This window comes from Chrysemys picta, chromosome 8 (genome assembly GCF_011386835.1).
Source record: "Chrysemys picta bellii isolate R12L10 chromosome 8, ASM1138683v2, whole genome shotgun sequence".
Classification (NCBI taxonomy): Eukaryota; Metazoa; Chordata; order Testudines; family Emydidae; genus Chrysemys; species Chrysemys picta.
In genome coordinates, this window is record NC_088798.1 from 13680603 (window position 1) to 13693107 (window position 12505).

Consider the following 12505-nt stretch of genomic DNA (forward strand, 5'->3'; position numbering starts at 1 on the left):
TTAGTTAATGAACCATTGATAACTACTCTTTGAGTATAGTCTTTAAACCAGTTGTCCACCCACCTTATAGTAATTTCATCTAGACCACATTTCCCTAGTTTGCTTATGAGAATGTCATGTGGGACTGTGTCAAATGCCTCACTAAAATCAAAATATATCTTGTCTACTGTTTCCCCTCATCCATTAGGACATTAACCCCGTCAGAGAAGGAAATTAGTTTGATTTGGCATGAGTTGTTTTTGGCAAAGCCATGCTGGCTATTCCTTATAATGCTATTATCCTCTAGGTGCTTACAAATTGTTTGTTTAATAATTTGTTCCAGTACCTTTCTAGGTATCAAAGCTAGGCTTACTGGTCTTTAATTTCCCATTCTCTTCCCCTTTTTAAAGATAGGTGTTATGTTTCCTCTTGTTCAGCCCTCTGGGACCTCACCCATCCTCCATGATTTCTCAAAGATAATGGCTAATGGTTCTGAGATTACTTCAGATAGTTCCTTAAGCACCTTAGCATTAATTTCATCAGGCCCCATGGATTTGAAAACATCCAACTTCTCTAAATGTTCTTTAACCTGTTCTTTCCCTATTTTGGCTTGTGTTACTTCCCCCTTTTCGTGAATATTAATTGCAAGGCTGGCTTTAGAACCTGCGGGGCCCGATTCAAATACCCAGCGGAGGTCCGGGTCTTCGGCGGCAAGGGGTCCTTCACTCAGCTCCGGCTCTTCCACGGCACTTCGGTGGCGGGGGGTCCTTCACTCGGCTCCGGCTCTTCCACGGCACTTCGGTGGCGGGGGGTCCTTCACTCGGCTCCGGGTCTTCCACAGTACTGAAGACCTCCCCCTACCCCGCCGAAATGCCGCCGAAGACCCAGGTGAGTAAAAAAAATTTAAAAGGTGCCTAAGGCGTGGGGCCCGATTCTGGGGAATTGGGGGAGGTGGCCTAAAGCCGGCCCTGATTAATTGTGAGGCGTATCTGGTCACCATTAGCACTTTTAGTAGAGACTGAAGCACAATAGGCATTAAACACCTCAGTCTTCTTGATGTCATCAGTTATTAGCTCTCCTTCCCCGCTAAGGAACATAAAAGGCAATAAGAAGAGGTTATTATAATACATTAGGAGCAAGCGAAAGACTAAAGTAGGTCCACTACTTAGCATGGCATGAGAGTTTTCAGCTGTGCCTTTAATATTGTCACCTTGAGAAACTGCCAGCTCTCCTGAACTCCTTTTCCCCTCAGGGACCCGTCTTTCTACCCATGGTATCTTATCTACAAGTTCTCTGAGTTTGTTAAAGTCTCAGGTTGTCCCATCAGGAGTCAATCATGCTTCATTAAGGATTCTGTGTCAGTGATGTAACTTACAGCAGCCTAGCAGCTACTCTCTGTATTACCAGGGAGCACAGACCAGAACATCAAGCAGGGCTTTGGCACAGGATAGAATCTGGTTGTGAGTAATTTGGCTTCTGGAATGAGGAGTTTGAGATCTTCTTGGTAATGTGCCTCTTCAGAGTTCAGCCCTGTCAGTGTTTAGATGTTTCCTTGTTTACAGTTCTTTTCTAAAAAATAAAGCCCTTGTCAGGAAAGGGTTGTAACATGCATCTAGAAATAATTCATTTCCAGCTCGGTGTTTTCTATTTCCCCAGCTAAAAACATTATTTTGAGATAAAATCTGACACGTTCTCACCATTTGTCTCTCTGGCAAAAGGAAGAAAAGGGTCGGTCAGTTTCTGGGTCTGACGTACAGGATGTCACTCGAGCAGTCACCCTTGATAACTTCAACTTGAACTTGTACACTTACATAAGTGAAGTTGATTTATAGGTTAGCAATAGAGGATTCAGGGGCACAGCTTCATGTGATTATTTGAAATAAGAAGAGGCTTTGTTTTTTACTTTATGCTTCTTTTGCCAATGAGTTTAATGCCAGGGACCATACCGTGCGCTGTCTGATGTGTTAACATGGTGTCTTCATCATGAACCCACACACCATTCAGTCACGAGGAGTTCCGGCTTAGCATAATTTGGGAGTGACTTGGGGAAAAGGTCTGATCCCTCCTGAAGCAAAAATCCTTTCAAATCCTGAGCGAGAGCTGCAGGAGCAGGCATTGAATTTGCCTTTCATGCTAAAGGTATCACAAAGATCTCTAAAAACCTATGTCAGATGCCAGAGTAACGATGACAGTCTAGGCAATGGGTGTCAAAAACCCAGCATTTGAGGTATCCATGTGGCTCGCATGGCAGATTCAGCTTCAGTAAAGGCAGATCAAATCCACCTGTAATGCAGTGGCCAAAAATCATTTTAAAACCAGAAGTGATCATTGTGATCATCTAATCTGACCTCCTGTATAAAACAGACCATAGGACTTCCCAGAACTAATCCATATCTCTTAGAAATCATCTAATCTTGATTTTAAAAATGTCGGTGATGGAGAATCTTGCTTCAGTGTTTTGTTTCTTTTAAACATGTGGTGCTCGATTTCACGGAATGAGGCACTTTCACAGAGTGAGGAGCTGGGACAGTACTGCTTGCATTAGTCAAGATAGGGATGCATTTTTATAACAAACCACTTTAGTTTTGTTTTGTTTTTAAACTGTTTTTTTAATTCCATGCTGTGCATGCCAGTATTTCAACAATGCAATTTCAACATGTATTTATAAAGGATTTATTTCCCCAGATTTGGGACAGTTAGGGTAAACAAAAGGAGAATTATTGGGACAACTATAAAAACCAAAGTTTGGGCTTAATTGTATAAATTTTAAGATGATCCTACAATCAGATATGGACAGGGATAAATGTTCACCCAGAGGGATCCTATTGCAGAAGTGGTGCCTTATGGGCATTTTTGAATATAACTCTGCCATAGGCAGTAGAGCATGTCACTCCATTTATTTATGATAGTGGATCTGCTAACACATCTTGTTCAGGGTGTGGCAAGGTTTAATTTTGGTAATGGTTGCATGAGCTTGATTGCAAGCAGGAAGCAATGAGCAACATTGAAACTTTCATCTCTTCAGCCAATAACATTCCCAAAATGGGTGTGCTCACATGCCCATTCATTCTTTTTCTAGAGTGTAACTAAGCGCTGTAAAACATCCATTTTAAATTAAAACTACAGAACCAAACATCCTGTCTCACATTAGTTCCCCCACATACACCACCCCTGTGAATTGTACTACATCTGTTAAAGCCGTAAAATATGTGTGTGTGTGAGACTGATTGCTTTAAAAAAATCCAAACACGTAATGTGACAGATTATTAATTATAGAGGAGCCCCTGGACAAGCCGCCAAATGAATGCCCGTTATATGTAGTGTTGATAACTTGGGCTTTCTCTGTGCAGTGAGTGTGATGGCTAACAACAGGAGTAGAGAACATTTCTCTGCACTCCATCTTTATGCCTCACTCCTTTGCCTATGATTGCCGAAATATTCTGTTATGAATATACCTGGATATTCCATCTACTTGTTTTATGGGGGAAATATGCTCCAGCTTGTATGATGAAGAAAAAAAACTATCCATACTTTTTTGTCTGGATTCTTCATCTTAAACTCTTATTTCCAGCAAATTGTTCTATCTCAATTTTTTTCAATTTTCTTTTGCTCTTTTCAATCAGGAGTGCATACAATGGTTATTGGGCACTGGGTGTTTTATCATGATTATGTATTGTTCTTAAAGGTTCTATTTATAATAAGACCCCTTTATACTGCTCTGACAGTGTAAAAAGGCCTTAAATTGGGCATAAATTACAGGTACGCCAACTTTTAAGTATAAATGAGACGAATGAGAATCAGGCACATAATATTGGTTTACTTAATATTACATATATAGCATTCAAATTGTAAACTGCACAGTGCAATAGCTGAGCTGTGCCAGACAAATAAGGTCCTTTCCCTTAAGAGCTTACAGGCTAACTGCACAGGCGAATATGCTGCAGACCAAACACACTCACATGTGGTGATCATAGCCAGAATGCTTCCTGGCTTTTTAGAAGTATTCTGAGGAGGAGATAGAGGGATACTTGCATACTTCCATTGAGAGGTTATGTCTGGCATGCAGGACACCATGAGAGAAGTAGAGTGGGCCAAGAGACAAACGGTCGGATTCAAAGCCCATCAAGTCAATGAGAATCTTTCATTGACTTCAGTTGGCTTTGGATCAGGCCCAAAGCGAGCTATCTGAAAAGTGGCATATGTGGAACACAGGGAGTTAATGTTCTCAGAGCATTCCTGTCCATTCATTACAAGCAGATCCCTCACTTGGCATTACTCCCTCTTTTTTGGTCTGTCTTCCTTCCAGGTTCTGCTATGTATTCTTACCACTGCTCACACCTAGAAACATTTCCTTCTGGACAGGAAGACATACAATAGTGGCTGCATACAAATTTTAAGACGATAGATCAGTTTGGATTAAGTTATTCAGAGTACTTCGTGAACTACCCTCGAGGACCCAATTTTCAAACCTGGGCACCTTGACTCAGATCCTGCAGTCACATGGGTGCTTTTAAAAAAAATTCCTATGTCACTTGCCCAAGGTCACACAGGAAGTCATATGCTACTCAGATATACATTTGTATGAATTAACATTTTGTATTAACTTGTGCTAAAAAAAAAAAACTTGCAAAAATTGAAACCATCTAAAACTTGCCTGGCTATACTTTCCATTAAAAGGCTGAAGTTCATCCCAAGTTTGTTGAAAGACTTGCAAATCTCTGAAGACAACCAGGGCCCAGTATCAAGCAAGTCTGGTTTGGTCTGGTCTATGCTCTTCCATAAAACCTATCATGTATCCAAAATGAAAGCTTAACTCTAAGGCCCTGATCAGACAAAATGGAAAGATTGTCATTGACTTCAATAAGCACTGGGTCAGGTCCTAAGAAAAGAAACTAATGTTATATATTTTTTATCAGAGTAATTTGCTCTATGCAATTTGGCAGGAAAATAAACATAATTTTAAAATGTTTGAATTTGTGTGTACCACAGTATATGCATCATAAATATTCTGAGAGTAAGATCCTCAAGTTGGTATAGTCTTTATACTACTGTAGTGCCTAGGAGCCCTCGTTATAGACCAGAATCATGTTGTACTTGGTGCTGAACAAAAATAGATGGTCCCTGCCCCAGAAAGCTTACAGTCTAAATACAAGCTAAGAGACGACAGATGGATACAGATAGATGGGAAAGTAATACAAGGAAATAAGTCGTAGCTCTACTGAGGTCAAGGGGATTCTTTAGTAGTCAATGGGAGTTGATTTACACCAGCTAAGAATCTGTCCCTGTATCCAGTTGCCTCCACACAATTGATTCCTACTGAGTTGGTGAACCATCAGCCAGAGCTTAGTTTGTAAATATATTGTTCTCTGTGTGGAGTTTTCCATTCAGCTTCTTCCGTGAGAAAGGTGCACAGGGCTCCTTTCCCAATCAGTCTGTAGTTCAGAAAACCTCTTTTCCTAGGGGAGTAGGTGGCGTCCTCTTCATTACTCAGCCATAGGGAGCTGAAGCCAAGAATGGGGACAGAGCCAGCCAAAAAAAAAAAAAAAAAAAGCTGTCCTCCACCCAAATGAGTAAATAAAATTGCATTAAAAACAGAGTGGAAAATTTTCTGAAAATACTCATGTTCTTCACATGTTTTCCAGAATCAGCTTTCTCTTATGCAAGTAAATCCCCACAGCTGTGCAGCATAATGAGACCATAGACAGGTCTTCCTTCTGGCTCTACCTTTTCCCTGTCCCTCTACTACCTCCACCCAAAGGTGTGGAATACCAAATGCAGGGGAGGGGCTCCAAAAGTCAGAAAGAAGAGTAAGTACAGACTCACCCCTTTGAAAAATGTGGGGCTTTTTTAGCAGGATTTTTGCTACTTTTCAAGCCCTCTGCGGGAAATTTCTGAGGGCATAACATGGCTTTTAATGCTATGCTAATCAGAAAGTCCATCTCTTGGAGGGAAGATTTCTACCACTACACTTCTAGTCAGTGGACCCTATTGTTCTGATTATTTAATAAATTAGATAGAAATAGAAATCTAAACAATTTTAGCTTCTTTTTTTTTAGGGCCAGATTGTGCACATGGAACAGTCCAAGAAGGTCCATGGAGACCAATAGAAGTGCCATTAAATGAACAGGACTTCTTGTGGGGTAAGATACTACTCAGTGTAAGGATGATACAATCTGTCCCTTGGATTGTAAGGTCTTCAGAGCAAGTTGAGCACCTGCATACCAGAGGCCTTATTCTCAGTTTGAGCCTCAAGGCGCTAGCGTAATACTATTTCTAATAAGGCAAGGTGATTATGTCCTATGGCGATGAGCACAGTGTAGATACACAGATAGATAGTTACAACTAATACACCCACTCTTTTAATTTCCATCCTAAACTTTTTAACCATTCAGTTTAAGCCCACTCCTTTCCTTTACCACGGCCATTATAACTGAAATGTGGATTTAGACGTTAGCCTGACTGGACACCAAACACACACAGCACAGGCAACCTCCTAAGGTATTATGTCACCAGTATTTCCACCAGTATTGATAGATTAAATGGACCCAATCTTTAGTCCCTCAGTAAATCTCTGAAGCAGAAATTAGAAGTATGTAAATATCAGTCATTTATAAATCATCCGTTCAAGAAACAAATGTGCTATATGCCCCTTTCCAAACCACCTTAGGACACAGCTTGCTGATTTTATAGATACACATAGATTTTTTTTTATGACCAGAATCAATGTTGTTCTTTACATACATATGTGTAATGTTTGACATATGATGTAAATTTACTTTTACAACATCTTACATAAAAGCTACTGCGCGTGTTGAGCTTAGAATTTATAGATTGTAGAAAACTACCTACTGGATTTATTTCATCATATATTTTTCTGTACAATGAAAATGCTCGAGATCTGAAATATGTGAGGACAAATTCTGCTGTAAGCTACACACCCATTCAACCTTCTTAAACTTCACAGTTGTAACTGAAGGGAATAGTTGGCCCATCTTAGGTTTAAGTAAAGGGCTGACTTTTTTTTTAAAGAGCCCCTTCTCATAACTTCATTTCTACTGACTCAGATCATCTAATAGGTATCAGAGGGGTAGCTGTGTTAGTCTGGATCTGTAAAAAGTAACAGAGGGTCCTGTGGCACCTTTAAGACTAACAGATGTATTGGAGCATAAGCTTTCGGGGGTGAATGCTCACTTCGTCAGATGCACATTCACCCACGAAAGCTTATGCTCCAATACATCTGTTAGTCTTAAAGGTGCCACAGGCCCCTCTGTTGCTTTTTATCATCGAATAGGATTGATTAAATAGACTCTTCCATGTGAAAGCTGTAAGTTATGAATGTCTCATAAACAAAAGACATTTAACAATTACATTCTGAGGTTTGACACAGTCTAGCCTGAGAGCCCCATGAATTTTTCTCAATTGCTTGTATGACCACGTAAGGCCAACTCTGAAAGTCAATGGGAGTCTTACCTGAGTAAGAACTGCAGTATGGTGTTTATAGCTATGAAACCGATGGCTTTTTGTTCCTGCACACTGTAGATATAAATTTCTATGCATTTTCCCTACGTGTAGAGTGCAGTGGCCATTTTGTTCTCAACGTTCAGTGCAGATTGTTAGAGAAGACACACACACACTCTGTGCTCTCTTTGTTCTTGTTTGTTATTGTTGCTGCTGTTCTCTTGATCTAAGATGAAAGCTGTTTATACTGAATGTTTTTAATTCTTCTTTGTGCAGTGGGAAAACAGAGCATACAAGATTTAAACTTGAATTGTTATCAGATCCATGGCAGACTTACATAAGATTATCTATCTGACTTTATAATTCAAGCCATTTTCATGCTTGCAAACACATAAATAAAAAAATTGAAGCTAAGAACAGGCCATGCATACATCTGAGTGAACGTGCTTTGTTTAAAAGTATCATTAAGGCAACTTCCCATTATGTCTGGCAGGGAGTAAGTTTCTTTTAATGATTTTATTAAAAAGTGAATTAAAGGCCAAAGGTTGCTTTCCTACAGCCTTTAATTTCCTGTTGCATTGCCAAATGCCATGTGCATAAATTGTTTGGAGCACCAGACAAAGGAGCTGTCCTGGAAGATCAGCTTCCATACAGCCAGACTGCCAGTGTTTCAACACGGGGGCTGACTTCAGATGTGAGTCTGTTCTTTCAATTCAATTTAAAATCAGAAAAACACAGTGACAAAGCACATGCTTATTAGTCAATTACAAATACAAGCCTTTGGAAGCAGGAAGTGGCATATTCTCAAATGAGACGTAAGCATTCTTCTATGCAGTGTTGTTGCAGCCATGTTGGTCTCAGAATATTAGAGAAACAAGGCTGGTGAGGTAATATCTTTTATTGGACCATTTTCTGCTGGTGAGAGAGACAAGCTTTCGAGTTACACAGAGCTGTGTAGCTCAAAAGCTTATCCCGCTCACCAAAATAAGTTGCTCCAATAAAAGATATTACCTCACCCACCTTGTCTACCTAAAACAACGAGGAGTTCTTGTGGCACCTTAGAGACTAACAAATTTATTTGGGCATAAGCTTTCATGGGCTATAACCCACTTCATCAGATGCATGGAGTGAAAAATTGTCTACCTAAGCATTCTAGTTAAAGTCTAGGACCTGATTCTCCTCTGACTTACACTAGTTTTACATCAGTGTAATTCCACTGAGTTTTACAGAGTTAGAGGAAAATCAAGCCCATTGTCTTGAAAGAGACCCATTCCTGGTGTTTCACTTCTGTACTCGGATTATTAATGTGAGTTTGTATTTCCATTGCATCTTTATACAGTGTCATGGATAATTTTCAATAACTCAAACAATTCATGCTTTAGTTTTAATCAACTATTAATTTATTTACTTATTTGTGGTTCATGATGTACGTCTAATGCGTCAAGCTGAGGAGCTGCTGGGCAACTACAAATGTTGAGCACCGGCCTTATTTGCACAGAAGTGGACAATTTCATTAAATAATAGTTAATAATTAATACATGTATATAATGCCTGTTATCCAAGAATCTGACCACCCCACAAAACCCCTGGAAGGTATTGTATTATACCCCTTGTGCAGCTAACAAGATGGTAAGTGGTCACAGTGATGTTGGGGCAAAGCTGGGAACATAGCCCAGGAATCCTGGCTTATACAACCACATCTTGCAACTGGGGAACCACCATTCAAAACATGAGTCACACTGACCAGGACGGTGATGTAGCAAGGCTGTCCAATGTAGGTGTTTATTCATCACTTTTCTTCAACAGCCCTTGGCTTCAGAGTTTGTACGGAGCACAGGTGGGATGCATAGCTGCTCCCTCAGCAGAAACCCCCAGGGATTGTTGCATAGCAACAGTGCCTGTGCTTCCTTGGGGCAAGTTTCCCCCTATAATGCATGAGGCCTCAATAGCTCAGGGAGGTGTAATTTGCATCTCTGTTCTGCAGCTTTAGTGGACCTGTCCCACTATAGGCAAACTGTAAAGTGTAGGCAAAAAACGTCAACCTTTAAAATGCTGTAATAAAGCAGCATTAATTTACCCCACTGCTAAAGCCATAAAACCGCCATTTAATCATGTTTTTTTTTTTAAATGTTTGTATTGTTTCGGAAGAAATATAGTATACATGAATATCTGATTGCTGAGGCAACAACATGGCTGTCCTGTTCCAGATGGTTAGCAAAGACCGATCATTGCAAGAAATGGAGCTGCAAACTAATTTTGTCTGGGAAATTCTTGCTGTATGAATTTTTCACTCTGCTTCATATAAACTCTGCTTGAGGTTGTTATTGTGCCTGTAGCCCATGCCAGGAGTGTGAGCTTTTGTCCCCTTCTGATGGCTGTTCCCTACATGAGTGTGTTATTGCCTCCAGCTAATGGATTTAGCCCCGGATCCAGAGCCATTCAAATCAGAGGGAGGCTTTCCATTGACTTAAACAGGCATTGGAAAGGCCATTAATCCTTATGCTCAAGTGGTGCTCAGCAGTGTCTTTGAACTCCGGTTGGCCCCAGACACTCAGGACAAGCATTTCCAAGCAAGGGGTGTAGGTAACTCATCCATGGAGAGACAAGAGCCACATCTACACTACCGGTACTATAGCAGCAGAGATACAGCGTTGCAGCTATGTCGCTGTAGTGCCACAGCGTAGACACTTCTTACAGCGATGGAAAGGGTTTTTCCAGTGCTGTAGGTAATCCATCTCTAGGTAGAGAAAGGAATTCTATTGACCTAGCCGCACCTACACCGGGGGTTAGGTTGGCTTAAATGCAGTGCACGGGGTATGAATTTTTCACACCCCGAAACACTGTAGCTCTGTCAACCAAACTTTTAAGTGTAGGCTAGATCTGGGTCTGTGTCACCCTCCAGTGGCTGTTACACAAAAGAGGTTTAGGAGTCTGTTACTGCTGATAACTAAGAGGTTTAGGAGAGGATTTTCAAAAGCATTTGTGTGACTGTCAGTAAGATTTTTGCTCCTAAGTCTCATAGTTATTTTTTGAAACTTCCATCTTTAGTCCTATCTTCAAATGGTAGATGCTCATGATTTTAGCCTAGAAAGTTTTAGGTTTATACCACACTGCTGGTTGTACAGCTGCTGCAGGTCTTTTCTCTTGCATAATCAATAATGCTTTAAGATTTAACTTCCAAATTTTCAAGGCGTTTTTAGGTGTTCAAAATTAGACACCTAGAAGGAGTCCAAAAATCCTGACTCCTCTAGGTACCATACACCTCCTGAAATGTGCTAAATGCCCTCAACTTTGTTGCATGATTGGACCTTTAAACTTTTGGGACCAAATTCAAAAGATAATGTTAGCTTTAAATCTCCGAGTTTCATGCACCGTCACCAAACAGATTGCCACATGCTTGAACTTGTGAACATAAGATAGTGAAGCATGTGAACAGAGACTCCTGGTAATGGTGCAATGTGTCCCTAGGATATGAAATGGTACATGGGTGTAGGCATTGTGATCTATTTTTCCTCCAAAGAGATTTTTCCATGACAAATAAGGTCAATTTTCATGCAACTTAGACAAAAACATGACAGAATCTGGCTTTCCCATATAACACACAGTGTGTGGAATGGATATTGAAATCACGGTATGGTTCACATGCAACTAGCCATTTTTGTGGCATGTAAAAGAAGAGGCAGCAAAATGGAGGAGTGTATCCAGCCTAAATGACCATTTTCAATGTTTCCAAAAGCACAAAGGGTGGGATTTTCAAAAGCACCTAAATGAGTTAGGTGCCCAATTCCTATTTAAAGTTGGGTGCCTGGAACTTTTGAATTTCCCATTCAAAGCCCTTCAGGAAGACACATATGCAGATAAAACTACTCCTGAGTTTCAGTTTGTTTACCTAACTGCCTTTTGTCAAGTGATGCTTATTTGGTGCCTAAAGAAATACATCAAACTACTATCTGCAAACATGCTTTTGGCAAATCCAGACATTATTGTCTTCTCGCTTTACTTATGTTTTCTCCATTTATATTGATGGAGTATATAATGCACAGAATCCCTCTCTCCATTACCCCTGACCCTTCTTACAGAATCACCATCTATTTGAATTCAGAATGTGTGTCCAATCACTCCCATTGCTACTTCTGCGTGTTTTAATTCAAGACATATCACCACTGAGAGCCAGTGACTCAAACTCTTGTGGGAGTCAGGAGACTTGCTTTCTAGTCCCAGCTCTGGCAGTGTCCCACTGTGTGACCTCGAACAAGTCACATCATCTCTCTGTGTCTATATCTCCTTCCGCCCTTTGTCTCACCTATTTAGATTACAAGCATTTTGGGATTGGAGACTATCTCATCCTCTATAAATGTTACAGCATCTAGGGCCCCAACCTTTATTGGGCCATGTAGGTGTACCATAATAAATATACTAACAATAATTTTCATCATCCTCATTTTTGATTATCACTATGAACAGTTAGCTATTTTTTTTTTTTAAATTGTGGGTGAAATTCAGAGGGTCCTATGCACTATTTAAGAGCTACAGGAAAGGATAGACATTAGTGTAACAGATCAGAATCTGATCCTTAAGCTTGGAACCACAAAGCTAAATTTTACCTTCATATTCCGTCTCTTGGATCCTCTTTGGTTGCCTACATGGCTGTTCTGTATTATGATCCTTCTAAATAAGCAGCCTGTCATTAGCTTTTATCCCAGTGCTTGCTCAGCCAGACTAAAGTCTAGGTCTCTTTGTTTTTAAGGCTTACATGGTGTGTAAGTGCCAGATGTTTCCCATCTCTGGGCTCTTGGTGAAATAAACAAGAACTGCCAATAACCTTCACCTTTCAACTCTTACATTACCTATTCCTAAAGTACAAGAAATGGATGTGTGACATAGGGAGGTTTTGGACAACCTCCCAGGTTTATCTCAAAAGTCCTGTTCTCTGGACAAAGATAAGCACAGGAGAACAAATTGCAGTGTCACTGTAAAATTCACCTTCCACACTAAGAAAGAGGTTGGCTCCTTCAGAGGAAAAATGGGAGATTACCATCCAGGTTTTACCAAATATTTTAGCCTGGGT

The 12505-nt window shown here is 40.3% G+C and overlaps 1 long non-coding RNA gene across 1 annotated transcript in view; it reads right to left on the reverse strand.

The window, feature by feature from the left end:
- LOC135972978 (uncharacterized) overlaps positions 1-12162 on the reverse strand; it is a 60852-nt gene extending 48690 nt beyond the window's left edge. The window contains exon 1 of the long non-coding RNA XR_010589611.1: positions 12042-12162. This is a non-coding gene — a long non-coding RNA (uncharacterized LOC135972978). The remainder of the gene's footprint in view (positions 1-12041) is intronic.
- Positions 12163-12505: the final 343 nt, after the last annotated feature.